Source organism: Primulina tabacum, chromosome 17, assembly GCF_025594145.1.
Source record: "Primulina tabacum isolate GXHZ01 chromosome 17, ASM2559414v2, whole genome shotgun sequence".
In the NCBI taxonomy this organism is placed as follows: domain Eukaryota; kingdom Viridiplantae; phylum Streptophyta; class Magnoliopsida; order Lamiales; family Gesneriaceae; genus Primulina; species Primulina tabacum.
This window is the reverse complement of record NC_134566.1, coordinates 24,672,484-24,693,213: the sequence shown is the minus strand read 5'-3', so window position 1 is coordinate 24,693,213 and position 20,730 is coordinate 24,672,484.

Here is a 20,730-nt window from a genome sequence, read left to right as displayed (position 1 = left end):
AATAAACTTTCTGTTGCTATGCAAAAGTTTGATAACATCAAAATGAAAGCAGGAGAATCGATGCACGAGTATGATGAAAGAGTAAGCAGTGTCTCATCAATGAGTTAAATGCACTTGGAAAAGTGTCTACTAACAAAGAGATTGCACTAAAGATAATGAGAGGTCTTCCCAATGAATGGGATGTCAAAACCATTGCAATGAGGGAGTCCAAAGATCTAAACCAGATTGAACTTCATGATTTATTTGCTGATTTAAAGGCTTATGAGTTCGAGCTACAGACCAGAGAAGGAGAACCATCCACCCCTGCAGCCACAACTGCTCTAGCTGCTGTCAGAACTGAACAAATCAGTTCAGTCGAAAAATCTGCTGATCAGTTGAGTAATGATGCTATGTCATTATTCATCAAAAAATTCGGAAGATTCATGAGAAAGAATCAAGGGAACTTCCAGAAGCCATACCAAAGGAACAATTTCAAAGATGAACCAAATGCCTGCTATAACTGTGGCAAATCAGGTCACTTCATTGCTGATTGTCCTAAACCCAAGAAGGACAGTCAAGGCTCAACTGACAGAAGAAAGAAATCATATGAACGCAAAAGAAGATCCAAGGAAGATAAGAAGGTCTTCAGAAAGAAACATGAGGTACTCTTAGCTGGAGAAAACAAATATAAATGGGCAGAAACTGACAGTGAAGAGTCGGAACCAGAAAGCTCATGCAGTTCATGTGATGATGAGGAAGTAAAGTGCTTGATGGCTAATGATGCAGCAGAAGAATCATCTAGCCAACAGGTATTTGATTTCAGCTCAACTGATTTCACACGAGAAGAACTCATTCTAACACTACATGACATGATAAATGACTATCAAAAGCTTGCATCATCATTTGAAGAAATCAAAGCAAAGCAAACTGATCCCACAGACAATAAAACCAAAACTGATGAATCAGTCGATGGGTTGAGTCTAAAAAGGGAAATTGCTGAGTTAAAAGCAGAAAGAAACAAAAATCAGGAATTAATCCAGAAGTTAATTCTTGAAAATTCAAAACAAATTGAACTTATTCAGGCTTGGAACAAATCATCTGTTGAATTGACTGATATACAGAACTCCCAAAAATCAGTAACTGATAAAACTAGTTTGGGGTTCTGTAACCAAGATGAAATGTCAACCAATGATACTCAACCAAAACTGAATATGAGCAAAGGGAAAATACATTCACTTTGTCAAATGAGTTATGGTACAAGAACAATCAGAGCCAAGTAAACTGGTTGAAAAGCCAACTGAAAGTATGAATAAGGGCAAAAGATATGGTATTGGTTATAGTCAAAAATTCTCAACTGATTCACAAAGTCAGTCATCAAAGAGATTTTACAAAAACTATTCGAATAGCTATTCTAATTACTATAACTGCAAGCCAGTTCAGAAGAGATATAGACTGAACAATCAGTTGAATAAAGCTAAAACACTATTGCATCATTCGTACACCACACAAGCACACAAAAGCCGAGAAAAACCATTTGGAATACAGCTACTGGAGCCTATTAGACTAATCCAAGTATGGGTTCCTAAAAGACTAATCAGTTCAAGACCCAAATAGATATGGGTACCAAATTATATTATGTGTGTGACTGCAGGTAACAGGTACAAACAAGAACTCAATATGGTATTTGGACAGTGGATGTTCGCGACATATGACAGGAGATGCAAGTGTGCTATCTCAACTGATCAAATACAGTGGTCCAAATATAAGTTTTGGGGACAATTCCAAAGGTAGAACTGTGGGTAAGGGTAAGCTTATCCATGGTAACTTTACTTTTAAAGATGTTCTATTAGTAGAAAACCTGAAGTATAACTTGATCAACATCAGTCAGTTATGCGACAGTGGATTCTCAGTACATTTTGACAAAAACTCATGTTCAGTCAAAACTTCAACTGATGAAATCATACTAACTAGCAAACGTTATGGAAACACATATAAAATCAGTTGGAATGATCAAACTTATGCACCAGTTTGTTTTATTGCTTCCAAATCATCTAAAAACTGGTTGTGGCACAAGAGACTAAGTCATCTAAACTTTAAATCCATTGCCTATCTGAGTAAACATGAACTTGTAACTGGTTTGCCAAAAATAGACTTTTCAAAAGAAAAACTTTGCTCAGCATGTCAGTATGGTAAACAAGTACGATCTTCTTTTAAAAACAAGGGTTGTAATCTTCATCCCGATGCTTAGAACTGTTGCACATGGATCTCTTTGATCCTATACTAGTCATGAACTTAGGGGGAATGAAATACACCTTGGTAGTCGTGGATGATTTTTCAAGATTTACTTGGGTTATTTTTCTCAAATCTAAAGACCATACTGCTTCACAACTGATAAAGCTCTTCAAAAGACTTTTAAATGAAAAATCAGTTGGAATTGATCGAATAAGATCAGATCGAGGAACTGAATTCATCAATCAAACTCTTTCAAATTTTCTAGAGAATGCTGGAATTAAGCATGAGCTCTCAGCAGCCAGAACTCCTCAGCAAAATGGTGTAGCTGAGAGAAGAAATCGGACCCTTAAAGAAGCTGCTAGAACAATTGTAATATCCCAACCTTTTATCTTTCTATTGTCAATGATGTTATTCTATGGTTTGGTGTTATGGATATATGGTTAAGTTATTATTGATCATGGTTATTTTTATGGTTTATGAGTATAGTTGATGGAAGGGTTGGTATTGCATGTTATAGCATCAATATGGTTATTGCATTGTATTCATGGTTATTTATTGTATGGTTTTGGTATGGTTAAGTAGATGGTTGTGTATTTGAGGAGGAGTTGTTGTCATGAAGGTATAATGTTGGGAGTTAGATTGATGGTTTGGATTGTTTGAGCCAAATATGTTTTTGGGGTGCAGAAACAATATGAAAATTTTGGTATCTGTTACGGTTATTAGCATAATGAATGGGATATTGATCCAAATGACATGAGGCCAATTGCATTAGAAAGCTAAGATCCAAGGCTACAACTTTCTTGTTTTGAGTTTGGTTCAAAGAGTTGAGGAAGATGAGTCATAAGTGGCCCGAAGTGTGTCTTGTGTTTCGTTGTTCCTGCACTGACACATTTTGGTAGAATGGGCATAACATTTTACTCAGACCTCCAAATGACCTGAAATGTGGGGAGCTTCAATAAAAGACATAGGGCTACAACTTTCATGTTTACCACTTTGGCTAATTCGCAAGAAAAATTGCAGTTTTGGCCCCTGGAAGTGGGTACATGGACCCCTACACGGGGTCCGGGTCTTGCCATGAAAAATGAGTGATTTCTCGAGTGTACACGGACCTTTACACGTAGGGGGGCACGGGGTCCGTGTATTTGGCGTAGAAAACATATTTTTAAGAGTTTCTAAGCCAATAAGTTAGTCATTTCTCTCTTCCCTCTTGCAACCATCGACTTAGGAACTAGGGTTCTTCATTTCTTCACTTAATTCCTTTCTTTCCAAGGTTTGAATCTTCAAGTTGGAGGTGTGATCTTCATATCCTCAAGAGCAAGTAACCAAGGCAAGGGAATTTATCTTTTGGATATTTGGTTGAAGTGAAGGGAATGGTGGTTTAGGCCTGAATGGTAATTTATAGGTTGAAGATGTGTAGTTAATGGTCTATTCTTGATCTTGTGTTGTAGGATCAACCACCAAGAAGCTATCACAACAAGTTCTATTGGTTGTAAGTGGGATTTTTCCTTGAATGCATCTCATGGCCTATATGTATGATGAATGATGTTGTCATTGTTCCTAGCTCCTTTAATCCATTGATTATATTCTTGTTATGTAATGGTTCATTGATTGAAAGAAAAGGAAAGGAATTTTGATGTCAATTGCTAAGTAAGGAGCTAGTTCTAATTACATGCACACCACATGTTTGATACAATGATTCAATGGTTCTTTTTATGGCTTGATAGTTAAATGGTAGTGGTGGTGCTTCTAGCACTTCTAAACCCACATAACAGAAGTTGATCAACATTTAACATGTACAGTGAATGATTTTGACTGAAATGTACATGTATACCATCGACGGATGACTTATCAATGCCATACAAGGAAAATGAAAGAAATGGTTGATACAATGTCATCTTATAATTGTTATCTATATATTCCATTGAACGATGGCATTTCTTATGGTTCTATTGTAATGATTCATTTCTTTACACTACTGTATATGTAATTGTTATTGAAAGTTCCACTTACTGAGTTTTGTAAACTCATTCCAGTTATGTCATGTGATACAGGTAAAAAGGAATAGCGATAGAAGTGTCGAGGCATGGAAGGTGCATGTGCCAAAGCTTGGAGAATTATATTTTGTTAAACTGGTTTTGAGTATTGCACCTTGGTTCATGTTTTGAACAAGAAAATTATGTCACATCTTTTGTCAAACACTTGGTATTTATGGAGATGGGATTTATGTGTATTTTGGATAGATTGATTGTGGTATTTTTTACTCTGTTTGCTTGGGGTTTTTGGTAAATCTATATTTAGGTGCAAACTTTGCCAAAATTTTATTAATTATTACTTTTCTCCAAATCTTTTATAAGGCTTCCGCATTATTGCATTTATAGTTTATTGTCATGGGTTAAGGGTGTTACAACAATGCTTGCTTGATTCTGGTATTTCTCAAAGGTTTTGGGCAGAGGCAGTAAACACTGCGTGTTATACTCAGAACAGATCAATGATTAATAAGAATCATATGAAAACACCATATGAGATCTGGTATGGAAGAAAAAGTATAATTACTTATTTCAAAATATTCGGCTGCAGATGTTTTATCCTTGATAATGGTAAAAATTATTTAAAAGCGTTTGATGCTAAATCTGCAGAGGGAATATTTCTTGGATACTCATCAGTTAGTATAGCTTATAGAGTCTTCAATAAGAAAACCCTAAATGTTGAAGAATCAGCTCATGTTGATTTCGATGAAACTGAACTAACTAATAAGCCAACTGATCAAGTTGAGCTAGTTGATCAATTTACAGATATCAGTTTGGAGGATGATGATGAAAAAGACAATCATATTAATCAAAACAATCTCCAAACACCCGAACCAGAAGTGTCAGATCAATCAGCTGAACCAAAAGCCATTCCTAATGATCAGTTGATAGAGCATAATGATAACATTCAAATACCAGTTGACGAAGCACCAACTGAGACTGAAAACTGTGTTCAGTTACCAACTGAAGAAATTGCTGATACAACAAATACTGAGTACAGATGGAGAAAATCACATCCACCTGAGCTGGTAATAGGAAATCCATCTGATCCAGTAAGAACTCGCAATCAAATGCTAAATTTATTTATCTATTCAGCTTTTGTCTCACAACTAGAACCAAAGAAAACTGATGAAGTTCTTGCTGATCCTAACTGGGTAAATGAAATGTAAGAAGAGCTAAATCAGTTCACTCATAACAATGTCTGGAACTTAGTTCCAAGACCAGTTTCAAAAACTGTTATAGGTACAAAATGGGTGTACAGGAATAAACTGAACGAGGATGGTTCAGTTGTGCGCAATAAAGCGAGACTAGTAGCACAAGGATATAGGCAAGAGGAAGGAATTGACTATGATGAGACATATGCTCCAGTTGCAAGACTGGAAGCAATCAGAATGTTTCTTGCTTATGCATCATACAAGAACTTCAAAGTCTATCAAATGGATGTCAAAAGTGCATTCCTAAATGGCCAGCTACAAAAGGAAGTATATGTTGAACAACCCCCAGGTTTCGTAAATCACAAATTTCCTGATCATGTATATCATTTGAACAAAGCTTTATATGATCTTAAACAAGCTCCCAGAGCTTGGTACGTAACTCTTTCAAAATTCCTAACTGATCATGATTTTTCTGTTGGATCAGTTGATAAGATCTTGTTCAAATTTACTAAGAATGATCACATTTTATTAGTTCAAATTTATGTTGATGATATAATATTTGGGTCAACTAACCCCAAATTATGCGAGAAATTTGCTAAGCTAATGCAGGATAAGTTTGAAATGAGCATGATGTGTGAACTGACATTCTTTCTTGGACTACAAGTGAAGCAACTGGAAACTGGTACATTCATCAGTCAGACTAAATATACAAAGAAGTTGCTGAAGAAATTTGGCATGGAATCATGTTCAGCTGCAAATACTCCCATGAGCTCATTAGTAAAATTGGACACTGATCAAGGGAGAATATCAGTTTAGGCGACATTATATCGAGGTTTAATAGGGTCATTGTTATACCTAACTGTCAGTCGCCCTGATATTGTATTTGATGTGTGTATGTGTGCTAGATTTCAAGCAAATCCTAAGCAATCACATTTCTCAGCTGCTAAAAGAATTTTGAAATACCTTAAGGGTACACAAAATATTGGGTTATGGTACTCTAAAGACTCTACTTTCAATTTAGTTGGATATTCAGATGCAGATTATGCAGGATGTAAGATTGATCGTAAAAGTACAAGTGGATCTTTTCAGTTTCTAGGAGACAGGCTGATCTCTTGGTTCAGCAAGAAGTAGACATCTATAGCTACCTCAACAACTGAAGCAGAATACCTTGCTGCTGGTAGTTGCTGTGCACAACTGATCTGGATCCAGCAACAATTGAGAGATTATGGAGTAATTACAAATAATTCGCCCATATTTTGTGACAATACGAGTACAATTGCCATCACCTATAATCCAGTTCTTCACTCAAGGACAAAGCATATAGATGTCAGACACCACTTCATAAGAGATCATGCTTTGAAGAAGAACATCAGACTGGAGTATATATCAACTGAGCAACAAGCAGCTGACATCTTCACCAAACCATTACCCGAAACCAAGTTTTCTTACTTTCGCAATATTCTTGGTTTAATTGATCTGTCTTAAAATTATTACTAATGTTGCTTTACTAATAGAATTATCTGCAGAAAATAAGAACACAAAAAATTGAAAATAATACTTTATTAAGAATACCATCGATCCCAGTGTACAGAAGATATCATAGAACCAACTGAATCCTGCCATTCTCTAATCCAATCATTCAACTCATAAATTTGGATTCTAGAAAATGACCTAGTTGTAGAAATCTTCTCAACCACATGCCATTCCTTCCATAACATTGCTTCTAACAGACGTTTGTCGTCAATCAGATCTGTAACATGCCTAACTTCAAAACGATCAACGTATTTTCTTGCTGTTGCTGCTTGAGCACGAGTAGGAACAGCACCACTACTACTTACCCTCTACAAATCATGAATCTTGAACCATGTTGACATCACCTTCATCAAGACATATTCTTCCATTGTCTTCTTAAATTCTTCTAAATAAGGACTTAATTGCTCATTAACTTGAATATGCGAACTACTGCATGCATCAGAGTTACTTGAATCCGACATATTGAACTGTTATTGTCTCACATTCTATCATCTTATTTAAAGACATATAAATTTAAATGTTGAAGAAACTGAAGAGACTCAAATCAACCAAAGCGTCTCTCTCATTTACCGAGGCCTCTTAACTATCAGTTGTTCATTATCAACTGATATCAGTTTGACATTTATTACTTAACGCTTAACCAATCATCAGTTCATCTGTTTATGATCGTAATTCATATATAATAACTAATGAAACTTATTATTTGCAGGAAAAAGAAAAAACAAAGTTAAGCCAAAATAAATGTTTTATTCAACCATAAATATTTGCTTGGATTACATTTTCATATTTTTCCTCTATATCATCTATCCACATTCTCAACCAAACGGATAGAGATGAGGAAGATGTCTTGAGAAAGCTGTGTGAAGAAGCTATGCGATTAAGGATCTCCAGTTCCTTTCGAAGCATCAGCTGATAGATACGACCATCCGTAAAGATGTCCACCCACACAGTTATATTCAAGTGCTCCCGCACTTCTCTCAACTCTGCTATCAGTTTGGGAGTGGTAGCCTCTCCAGAATTATACAGGAACGCAAGCTCCTGTAACTTTTCCCAGTAGGGAAGACTCTTGTAGAAGACTTCGTCTTCTATAACAGCTTTCCTAGCTTCCAAAGAAAATGGCGAAGCACTTGAGCTACTCGCATCTGCCATTCTTTCGTCTTGAATATTTTCACCAATATAACTGAAACTAACCGTGTTACTTCTATTTATAGCAGAATATCAAGGAAGCTGAAGGGTCGTCAACGTTTCAGCAAACGATAATCTTTCTGACCTTTAAATTTATTCGCTTTAATTATTTTATGCACTAATTAAGGGGGAATAATGGTTTTAAAAGGTTAACTGAGAAGACAAATGTTAATAAACTCTCAACTGAAAGGACACAGTCTTACAACTGATCGTTCAGTTGGGTATTTCACTAATCTTCTCATATTAGTTAACTAATTAAAACATATTATATTCCAAATCAAATGACGTGACTGTCTATTATCTAATGATGAATCTCATTTTGAAAACGTGGAAACATTTGAACCGTTTAAATTGTACACACGCTTATAGCACACGAACACACGTTTTTATTCAAAATTTTGATGGACTGACACGTGTCCAGAATCTAAACAGTCACATACATATAAATAATTTCCCGCTTCAATTTAGCTTTCTTTCTTACGCGTACATCATCTCTCAGAGCAAACTCATACACTCAGAGCTTGTATTTTGCAAAGTTTCAGGTTTCCTTACTCTCAGCAATGGCGAATCAAATCCCAGCTCACATGTTGAACGCTATGGCCATTGATTTTGACTCAGCTCTATCAGTTCACGAAGCTGAAATTAAGAACGTCTTTCTGAAGATTGAATCTGCTGGTCTCAGAATGTTTTTGGGACAATACTCGCAGGAGATTTACCCAAAATAACTCCAAGACCTCTACTCAAATGGATATATCAACTCTGATGGAAACATCATTGCCACTATTAACGGTCAGTCGGTGACCATTTCTGAAGATTCTTCCGGAGAAATCTTTTCATTACCCTCTGATGGATTAGTACACATTGCTGATGTTAAAGCATCAGATATTGAAGAAATGCAAACTGCACTCTCTGCTGATGGACGGAAAATCAAAGTTTCCGATCCTAAGAAGGAACTGAAGCATGAAGTTCAGTTGCTGGCTGATATCGTAGCCAAAGGGCTATTGGCCAAGGCAGGATCGTATGCTGCCCTGACTTTGGAGAAGTTTCAAGCTATTACGATCATTATGGCTGGAAGAAAATTCAACTGGAAGCAACTTATTTTTAGTATCTTGAAGAACATGTTTTCCTCCACCAAGCAATCAAAAGGATTTTCAGTGCCACTAAGCTATTTGATGAAAGTCAAAGGGTTGGTGGCTGATGATTCGGAGCGATTATCTAAATTCAAAATTTTCAATGGGAAGAATATTCTGCCACCCAACACTAAACTAGACATTTCTCCTGCTCAGTTTGTAAAGATAAAACAGGAGATTGGGACACAACAGCCTGCTCCCAAATCAGTTAAATAGGAGAAGACATTGGCTCAACTGAAGACTGTTAAAAGAAAACTGATTATTAGTGAATCCGATTCTGAGAAGACGCCCTCTCCAGAACTTGCATTACCAACCACAGTAAAATCAATTCGTACTGAAAGACTGATATCTTCAGATGCCCAACAGCCTATCAAAGCAGTTCCTCTGAAGATTATTCCACCAGAAATCTCAGCTGGTGCAACAAAGGAAACAGTTAGAATCAATGGTCCTCTAATCCACATCAATCGTCCTACCGTTCTAGCACCTCCCAGACCCAAAGGTATAAAGATTATAGAACATGTGGATACTACTCGTACTGGATTGGAAATTCCACACATCCTCAGTACTGAAAAAGGCAAAGGCAAATTGATTGAAGAGCCCAGGCCATCCAATACAATTTAAACTCATATTGACCTTATTTGGGAACATGTTAATAATTTTGCAGCATCAAAACTTAAAATCTATGAAGACTGGACCGTCTACAGAACTCAAATTTTTGCTAAGCAGCTGAAAAAGAAATCCCAGCTGAACAAATTTATCAAACTTGAAGCAATTGTCCTCAAGATGGTCAAAGCTGCTAGAATTGTTCAGGCTTTGGAGAGAAAAACATATTTTTTTGATCAAATTCGAGCTAAGAAGCTATCTCAACTTCTTGAAAAATTAAAGGCAAACTACATTCCCACCAATCCAACTGCCTATAATGATCGAGCTGTGATCACTCAGCTAGATACAGATCTTACTAACTTTCAAGCTCAGATAAAAATGTGGGAAATGGATCAGGAGTTAGTTCTTCCTGAGGAAGCCTCTGAAGAAGAAGAAGAAAACCCCTCCTCTCAGCAGAAAGAGCCATCCTCAGAACAAACTATTGTTACAACTGAAGAACCAGTTCAGGATGTGCCACAATCATCTGCTCTGGAACATCTGCTGTACTCTGAAGCCGAGTTGAATTTTGCCAACATTTATAAAATAATTCAAGCAGTAGTGACAGAATCCATGAATAATGAAACCATTTCTGAAAAAGTTGATCACTCAACTGATCAAATCACTCAAGAGGTTTCTATCTCAACAGAAGCTCAACAGAAGCACCAGTTCAGCCTGCTGTTTCTGAACTAAAGAAGCAAAACAGTGGTGCCTACTCAATCACCTAATCAACAGATTGCTGAAAATATGGAGGCAGTTCATGATCCTTTCACTGAAAATCTTATTCAGCAGGAAAGCCCAATTGTTGATCAACATCAATCTTCATCTCCTCCAGTCCAAGTAGCAGTAACTGAAACAGATGTTCCAGCACAGACTGTCTCTGAAACGATATTATCTGATAGAAACATGGTGGTCTTTGATCAAGTCTCACATGAACCAAGAACATCTAATCAGTCATCTCCTCTTCAATCCACAGAAATGGATCTTGTTCTTGAAGAAATCCAGAATATGCAGCACAATATGCAACAGATGATTACTGAAATCAAGAAAATTCAATCCAGACAATTCTCTCATACTGTCAAATTGGATTCTTCAATTGAATATGACTCCGCAAAACTGAAAGGCCATTCAAACAAACATGGAGTCTCTTACCCGAACTGTACTTGAGATGAAAAATAACAGAGGTCTAGCTCAAAGTCTCTATACAACTCAGGATATAATCAGTCAACGAGTTGAGCTATTGGAAACTTCTGTTTCTAATAAAATGGAATTGCTGCAGACTTGTTTACAAACTGTTGTCTCAAGTATCTCCGCAGATGTCAAAATTCTTTCCACTGACGTTCGAAAATTATCTGAGAAGATGGATTTGTTTGACAAAAAGGGGGAAGAAATCAAAGATCAAAGAGCATCTTGAAAAACAGCAGAAAACAGCAGAAGCAGTTAATCAGATTATTAGATTCAGCTGTTATTAAATCAAGATCTCTTTCAGTTCAAGAAATTCAATCTCTTATTTTATCTACAATGAGCTCAGATGTTCAGTTATTATTTACTTAGTTTTGTCAAACACCATAAAGGGGGAAATTGTTGGAAACTAAATTCCGGCGTTTGACAAAATATGAATCAACTGAAAATACGAACCAACTGATCGAGTAAACTGAACTCAGCAACTGGACTTAATAACTGAAATCACTGACTGATCAGTTGGAAACTGATCAGTTGATATATTCAGCCGTATGCTAAGCACCCTTCAACTGAACATATCTCGGGAAAGAACAATCAACCGTCAAGAGACATAGAAGATTGCAACGCCGCACTTCAATCAATACAGCTTAGAAAAACGCATTTCGGCGAAAGCAATTAAGACGCCGCATCACAATAAATGAAGCAAACAATGTCCAACGAATAATCAACGGATACAAAGATTCAAATTCATCTCAAGTTACCGTTGGAGAAAAGAAGCTTATAAATATGACAGAAGAACAGCTGAAGAAAGAGAGTCAACACTATTCAAAAAGCTTGCTGTCACTCTGTCGAAATCTCAGCTCAATCTTACTTGATATATTCGTAGCAGTTAAGGCTACAATTTGAGCTCATTAGCAAGTTGTAATAATCGTTGAAATTCGATAGTGCTAATATCAGTTACGCACTGAGAACATTCGGTAATACTAAGAGTTTCAGTTTTGGCAGTGTTAAGTCCAAACTGAAGTGGGTCAGTACAATTCTTGTATTTGATCAAAGTCTTTTAGTGGATATCCTATCCTTGAGATAGAAGGGGTGACGTAGGAGTAATTAAATTCTCCGAACATCAAGAAACAACCCTTGCCTATTTTATTTCAGTTTCGTATTCTATCTTTCAGTCAGTTATTTTCCGCAACTACTTTAGTTTAACTGATTGTCATTGACCAACAAGATTTCGAGAATCAGTTTGTCACCAAACTGAACTCAAAATTCGAAAAGATCAGTTTTAATTGTGAGTGTTTATTCAACCCCCCTTCTAAACACTCTTGATACGTTAATCGATCCTATCATTTTTGAATAGTGTTGACTCTCTCATTTCTTCAGCTGTTCTTCTGTCATATTTATAAGCTTCTTTTCTCCAACGGTAACTTGAGATGAATTTGAATCTTTGTATTCGTTGATTATTCCTTGGACATTGTTTGCTTCATTTATTGTGATGCGGCGTCTTAATTGCTTTCCCCGAAATGCGTTTTTCTAAGCTGTATTGATTGAAGTGCGGCGTTGCAATCTTCTATGTCTCTTGACGGTTGATTGTTCTTTCCCGAGATATGTTCAGTTGAAGGGTGCTTAGCATACGGCTGAATATATCAACTGATCAGTTTCCAACTGATCAGTCAGTTGATTTCAGTTATTAACTCCAGTTGCTGAGTTCAGTTTACTCGATCAGTTGGTTCGTATTTTCAGTTGATTCATATTTTGTCAAACGCCGGAATTTAGTTTCCAACAGACACTTTTCCCAATTAAGAACTAAGTTCTTTTCTTGACATCTCTGCAAAACAAGGGAAAGGTTATGTAAACAGTGATCAAACGACGAGCCAAATACCGAAAAGTCGTCCATGAAGACTTCCATTATTTCCTCCACCATATCTGCAGAAATGGCCATCATGCACCTCTGGAAAGTGGCAGGTGCATTGCATAACCCAAACAGCATTCTCCTAAAAGCAAACGTGCCATAGGGACACGTGAAAGTTGTTTTCTCTTGATCCTCCGGTGCTATAGCAATCTGGTTATAACCTGAATAACCATCTAAAAAACTGTAGTGACAATAACCAGCAAGTATATCAAGCATTTGATCAATAAAAGGTAATGGAAAATGATATTTACGTGTGACATTGTTCAACTTCCTATAATCAATACATACTCGCCATCCAGTCACAGTACGAGTATATATTAGTTCATCATTTTCATTCTTTACCACAGTCATTCCACCCTTTTTAGGCACTACTTGCACAGGAGATACCCAACTGCTGTCAGAAATAGCATATATAACTCCAGCATTTAACAATTTCAACACTTCATTTTTCACTACCTCTTTCATGGCTGGATTTAGCCTCCTATGGTGATCCACATAAGGAGTATACGACTCCTCCATCAAAATTTTATGCATGCATAGAGTGGGACTAATCCCCTTGATATCAGAAATAGACCAACCAAATGCAGTTTTAAATTTCCTCAACACTCTCAACAATTTCTCCTTTTCAGTACAAGTAAGAAAGGAAGAGATGATTACCGGATATGTCGAATTTTCACCTAAAAATGCATAACAAAGGTGGCTTGGCAGTTCCTTTAATTCAGGAGAAGGTGCTTTTACCTCAATTTTCTCATTTACATTAAACTCTTCAGGCGGTGCATCTTTTCTCCTTTCTTTCTGCAGTGCTTCAAGAGCCACCCGTTGCTCTTTCACTTTCCAATTTTCTTCATCAACAGTTCCAGCAGCACCTATCAAACAGCTCTCCAAGGGATCCCTAGTTCCTGCACAATCAAAGGACATACATGAGTCTAAAACATCAATGCTTTTACAAGTGCTTATCTCATCTGACTCCTTCATGGCGTGATAGATATTAAAAATGACAGCTTCTCCACCAATTCTCAAGGTGAGTTCTCCTTTGTGTACATCTATCAATGCTTTTCCAGTGGCTAAGAAGGGTCGCCCAAAAATCAATGGAGCATCTTGATCTTCTTCCATATCAAGTATTACAAAATCAGCAGGGAAGATAAACTTGTCAACTTTTACCAAAACATCTTCAACAATTCCACGAGGATAGGTGAGTGGCCTATCTGCAAGTTGCAAAGTTATAGTGGTTGGTTTTACCTCCCCTAGCTTCAAGTCCCTATAAGTAGAAAATGGCATAAGATTAATACTTGCTTCAAGATCACATAAAGCTTTATTAACTTGAGTACCACCAATAATGCAAGGTATAGTAAAACTCCCTGGATAATTTAGTTTTTGTGGTAGCTTCTTTTGGAGAATGGCGCTACACTCTTCGGTCAACTTCACTGTCTCAAAATCTTGCAACTTCCTCTTCTTTGACATCACATCTTTGATGAACTTTGCATAGTTTGGCATTTGCTCTAAAGCATCAGCAAATGGAATGTTGATGTGAATCTTCTTGAAAATCTCCAAAAATTTTGCAAATTGATCATCCAATTTCTTCTTTTTGAAGAGTTGGCTTAAATACCGGAGGTTGTTCAACTTCAACTTCAGCTTTGGATCCCTCAGTTTCCTCTTTTTCAACTGTCTTCTCCTTGTCCATTCTCTCCTTGGAACTTTTCACCTATAGTTCTCTTCCACTTCTCAAAGTTACAGCTTTGCATTGCTCCTTTGGATTCACTTCAGTATTACTTGGGAATTGACCTCTATTTTGATCTCTCAATGCATTAGTCAATTGTCCAATCTGTGTCTCCAATGATTTCATTGTGGCACCCATATTTCCCATGTGAGTTTCCATGCCATCAAGACGAGATTCAGTCCTAGCCATCCTTTTACTAGATTCAGCAACAAATGTCCCAACTAGATCCTCAAGTGAAGGTTTTCCTTCCCCCTTTGATGTATTGAACCCCGGTGGAAAATTCAACACATTCTTATTATTAGCATATGAAAAATTCTCATGATTTCTCAAACCAGGATGATAAGTGTTAGGGGGAGGGTTACCTCGATATCCTCCGTAGCCACCAAAATTCCTATTGTTGATATAATGAGCCTCATCAGGAATATGTGGTTCTTCAGTAACAACCGATGCATTTTCAACCTCTGTTGTACTAGCTTTATTCATAGCTGCAATTTGAGTTGTTAAAACTTAAACTTGTGCGGTGAGTGATGTAATAGGATCTATGGCATACATCCGAGTTGTTAAAACTGAAACTTGTGCGGTGAGTGATGTAATAGGATCTGTGGCATACATCTCAGCTGGCTTCTTTACTCCTGACCTCTCAGACGGCCACTGATAACTGTTAATGGTCATCTGTTCAAGCAAATCATATGCTTGATCAGGTTATTTTGCAAATATCGTGCCACCAGCTGCTGCATCCACAGTGCCTCTTGTTTGTCCATTCAAACCATTGTAAAACAATTCAATCTGTACCCAATCTTCAAAACCATGGTTTGGACACCTTCTCAACAACTCCTTATACCGTTCTCACGCCTCATATAATTGCTCAAAGTCAGTCTGCCTAAAAGTACTTATCTCAATTTTCAACTGTGCAGACTTCGCAGGTGGAAAATATTTAACAAGAAATTTGGTTGTTAATTCCTGCCATGTAGTGATACTCCCCTGTTGCGACTTTGATTGTTGCACTCCCAAGAGCAGGTTGTCCACAAGTAGTATAATTCGATGAGTTCGAATATCATATCCACGAGGAAGCTAAGGTAATTACAAGTCCACTACAATATCTTTTTATTTATTTTTTCTTTTAGTTGTTTGAATCTTTAATTGGTAATTTTTAATTGTTCAAATTTTAATTTAAGTAGTTGAGATTAAAGGATCCACTCTTGGTATTTTAATAAAGTTAACATTAACGAACAATATTGAAATCCACTTAATAAAATGTTTCAATATATTAAATAATCATATTTATATTATGTTATATATTATTATCTTATAAGTATATAATATATACCAAAACTTATAAATGTGGTCAAATATTTATTGTGCTATATATATTTGTAAACACTAAATCAAGGTTCCCACTTTAAATGGTTGGTAAAACCAAACAAACATTTAAATGGTACCAATAAATTAATACTATGATATATTCATATATAATAAATCAAGGAATCCAATTTAAATGGTTGGTAAAACCAAATTAACATTTAAATGGTTCCAAGAATTTAATATTATAATATATTTATATATAATAAATCAAGGCATCCACTTTAAATGGTTGGTAATACCAAACTAATATTTAAATGGTTCCAAGAATTTAATGTAACATATAGCAACAATAAATCAAAACTCCCACTTATAAGTAGGGTATAAAAATGCTTAAAGAAATAAATATAACATAAACAATAAATAATGATTAAATAATATAAAACATAGATTTTTACCTTTTAGTAACCTTATTATCATGCCAAGAGTTTCACCTTTTCATATCAACTTTGGGAAGTTAGCTACTCATTATTCAAAGTGTAAAACTTTGAATATGAATTTAACATGCTAATTATATTTAAATGAAGAAATAAAGGAAAAATATAGAGAGAAATATTATGAACTCAAAGGTTTGTTCATAAAATGAGGGATATCTCAATAAATTACAATGCACCCCTATTTATAGCCAAATTTGGGGAGACAACCACAAATAAAATATTATTTTTTACACATAAGTCTTCATTGGTGTTCCAAGAAATTAATATTTTAATACACATCACTTTTGAAAATCTTCTTCTCCGAATTTGCTTCTTCACATAAAAATAAACATGTGGATAATTGAGTTGTCTAGTTGTGGTATTTTTTTCAAACCATTTGACCAAGTAATTTGAGAGATATGGTCAAAATACTAGAGTATGGTAAAACTGTCACTCCTTTGGTAACTTTATTTGTTGCTTAATTTGATCTCAATTGTGAGAGGATTTTTATCTCATGCTTGCCACCAATATTGTAGATATTAACATCAACTTTCTACAGGTCCAAAAATCATCTTAATCCCATTTGCAACGCCAAGTTTATTCTTGTTTTATCGAACCTGTAAAAAAATAGTAAAAACTTGTAATTACACAACAACTTATATTTTATACAATTTATTATAAAACATATAATATTTAAACATTTAATAAAACAAAAACTATATATTATATTATAAAACATTTAATTAATGTACAATTTTTATGTTTATCATCCCCAAAAGAAGCGATTGGAGTCATCCTCTTGCTTGGTCCCTAAGAGAAAAAGGAAACAACCGCAATCGAATTATATCATCAGAAACACCATTTATTTTTACCGTGTCAGTGATTTCAAGGAATGTTCTGAGATGTAGATGAGGATCTGCAGTAGCGGCTCCCCCAAACTGGTTCTGTTGAACCATGTTTATCAATGCGGGTTTGAGCTCAAGTTATTTGCATTAATAGTCCCTCGTGCTATGCCCGAGTAATGAGCATTTAGTACCGGCCTAAAATGATCTCTGATGGGTATTGCAGGGGGTGGATTTTCATTATCTCTGTTGTCAGCCATTGCTCGAATCTCTTCTCTTCTTGCTTTTCTTAATCTTCTTGCGGTTCTTTCGATCTCAGGATAAAAGATAAGCAAGTCAATATTTTGCGATCTTCGCATGCACTGTCAAACAAAGACAAGAAACAAATCAATGTTTAATGTAATACAATAGAAACAGCTCTAAATTAAAATCAAGACTAATTGGTAACAATACTAATATAAATTTATAATAAACACTCCCCGGCAACGGCGCCAAAAACTTGTTGCATATTTTCTTAATTGCTTGCAAGTGCACAACGTCAAGTTGTAATAAAATGTATTTTCGAGTACAAGTGTCGATCCCACGAGGAGTATGTATATAAATGTATATTAATGCTTGTAATTAAAATAGTCTCGATTTTATTTAGAAAAATCAATTAAAAGATTTGTTTGCAAGAATAACTAAATTGAAAATGGATTTTTAAATAAAATACAACACCAAACTTTAGCAAATAAAAATATAATAAAAGATCTAGAGATCCGATTTCACTCAACTATCCACCATGTGTAATTTCTTGTAGCTATGTTGTAAAAATTCTTCTTATTCATTAGCCAAGAATCCTATAGTTATCTACTCCCTCTCCCGAGTGTTAAATAGATATTGGTTATCTAAAATTTGATTGCAATGTTCCCATCAACAATCTACAAATAAATAACACATCAAGCACTAGATTCTCTATAGGCTTCAATAGCAATATAGGCCCTCCCAAACTCTATAAATACCATTGATGTATTTTTCTCTTTTCTTGTTTATAATTTTCTTTTCCAAGTGATAAATTGTAAACATATAAATCATTCAACTCATGGCCAATAAATTGAAAGCATTAAGATTATAATAATACAAATGAACAATATGAAGAACTTAAATAACTTAGTTCATAGATTCCAACACATGGTTTCTAGTTTTGTTCCATCATTCCTCTAGAATTAAAACTTAGTTCATAATAACACAAATAAAATAACAAAACATGGTTCTAAAACAAGACATATCAAATGAAAAATAAAAGAAAGAAGAACTTAGAACAAGAGTTTGAAGTGCAGTTTCTGTCCCCGGATTTGTGCAAAATATTTCTCGAGAACTAGATGAACTTGATCTTCAATCTTCTAGCAGCAGCCTCCACTCTTTCCTTGGCTCCCCAATACCCTAGATGGTAAGTAAATAATGTCTTTTTATAGTCCAGACCAGTCTCCAATCGCAGCACACCTTTTTCTTCAACTTTCATGCGCAGCACACAAAGTTACAGATTTTCTGGACTCTGTTTTGCGAAGACCGCGGGTGCGCTAATGAAGCTACCGCGGGTGCGGTGCAGCTTCGGGGAAATCTTTTAATTTCGAACTTCATTGACCGCGGGTGCGGTTCAACATGTACCGCGGGTGCGGTAGGCTCTCGGCAATTTTATCTTTTGCACTTTCCAATTCAACACTTTACTACTCCAAACTCTCATTCTAAGCTTCCAAACTACAATAACAAAAACAACAACAAATCACATAAAACCTGCTCAAAAATCACAAAATTCCAAGTTAAAAACAAGTAATAAAAGTACAATAAATTGCACTTATCAGCTGTAGATGAAGTGAAGTTAGCTATAAGGTTGGATTTTCGGGCATCCAACAATGATGATGAGTATGAAGCTATGCTGGCAGGGCTCTGGACAGGCAGGAACATGGGAGCTACACAGGTGCTTGTTTTTTCTGACTCACAATTGGTGGCGCAGCGGATGAAGGGAGTTTATGATGTGAAAAATGAAAAAATAATCGAGCGTGCTCGAGAGGTGGACAGAGTTAGAGAGAAGTTAACAGAGGTCATGTTTGAGCAGATCCCCAGGAAAGAGAACGAGAAGACATACACTCTAGCCAAAATGGCCGGGGCGATGGGGAGTTGGAAGACTACAGATGTGGTGTTTCAAGTTGAACTCACACCTCACACGAGTTCGCCTTCAGTTGAATAGGAAGAGGAGGATTGGAGAACTGTCATAATTGGTTATTTGAAAGAGGGAAAGATTCCTGGTGACTCTAGGGAAGCTCGTAAATTGAAGATAAAGTGTTCGCGCTATGTGCTAGTCGAAGAAGTGTTGTATCAGAGATCCTTTGCAGGGCCACTCCTTCGATACTTGAGTTATCAAGAGGTTGATTATGTGCTCCAAGAAGTTCACGAGGGATGTTGTGGAAATCCTTTGGGAGCCTATACTTTTGCAATAAAAATGATGCTAGCAGGCTATTGTTGGCCCTCGGTGCTACACGACGCCCAGGAGTTAGTGACATCTTGTGATAGTTGTCAACGTCATGTTCGGTTGCATCACCACTCGACCACGCTGATGAGGACTATCATAGCTGCTTGTCCTTTGGCCAGCGGGGAATTGATATTGTAGGACTTTTCCCTATAGCTCCCGCTCAGAAGGAATTTTTGTTGGTAGCAGTAGACTATTTTTCGAAATGGGTTGAAGCGGAGCCTTTGGCCAGTATTATTGAGAGTGAGGTCTTGAAATTCTTATGGAAAAAAATAGTGTGTAGATATGGGGTGCCTAGGAGACTGATATCCGATAATGGAAGACAGTTCCAAGGAGCTAAGATCCAATCCATGTGTAAAGAGATGAAAATTCAACAAGTCTTTACCTCTGTAGTTTACCCGCAAAGTAATGGACATGTGGAGGTGACTAATAGGACGCTAGTTCAAGGTCTAAAGGCTCGACTTGGCAACGTTAAGGGCAATTGGGTGGATAAACTACCAAGTTTCTTGTGAGTATTCCGAACCATCCCAAGAGAAGGGACTAAATAAAATCTTTTCAGTTTAGTATATGGTAATGAGGCGGTGCTCCCAGCTGAAATCAGATTGGAATCGGCGATGGTTATGTTCTATGATGAAGATAATGGTATGAGACGGGCCGCTGACCTTGAGCTGTTGGAAGAGAAAAGAGAGGCCTCGAGCATTCGCATGGAAGCTTATAAAAATCGTATAGCTCAGTCCTACAATCGTAGGGTCATTCAGAGAAGCTTCCAAGTGGGTGAATTGGTCCTGAGAAAGGTACAAGAAGAGCATAGAGGAAATTTGGACCCAAAGTGGGAGGGTCTTTTTAGAGCAATCGAAAAGCTTAATTTTGGAGCCTATTACCAGGAGAATGTGCAAGGAAAAACTTTAAATAGACCCCGT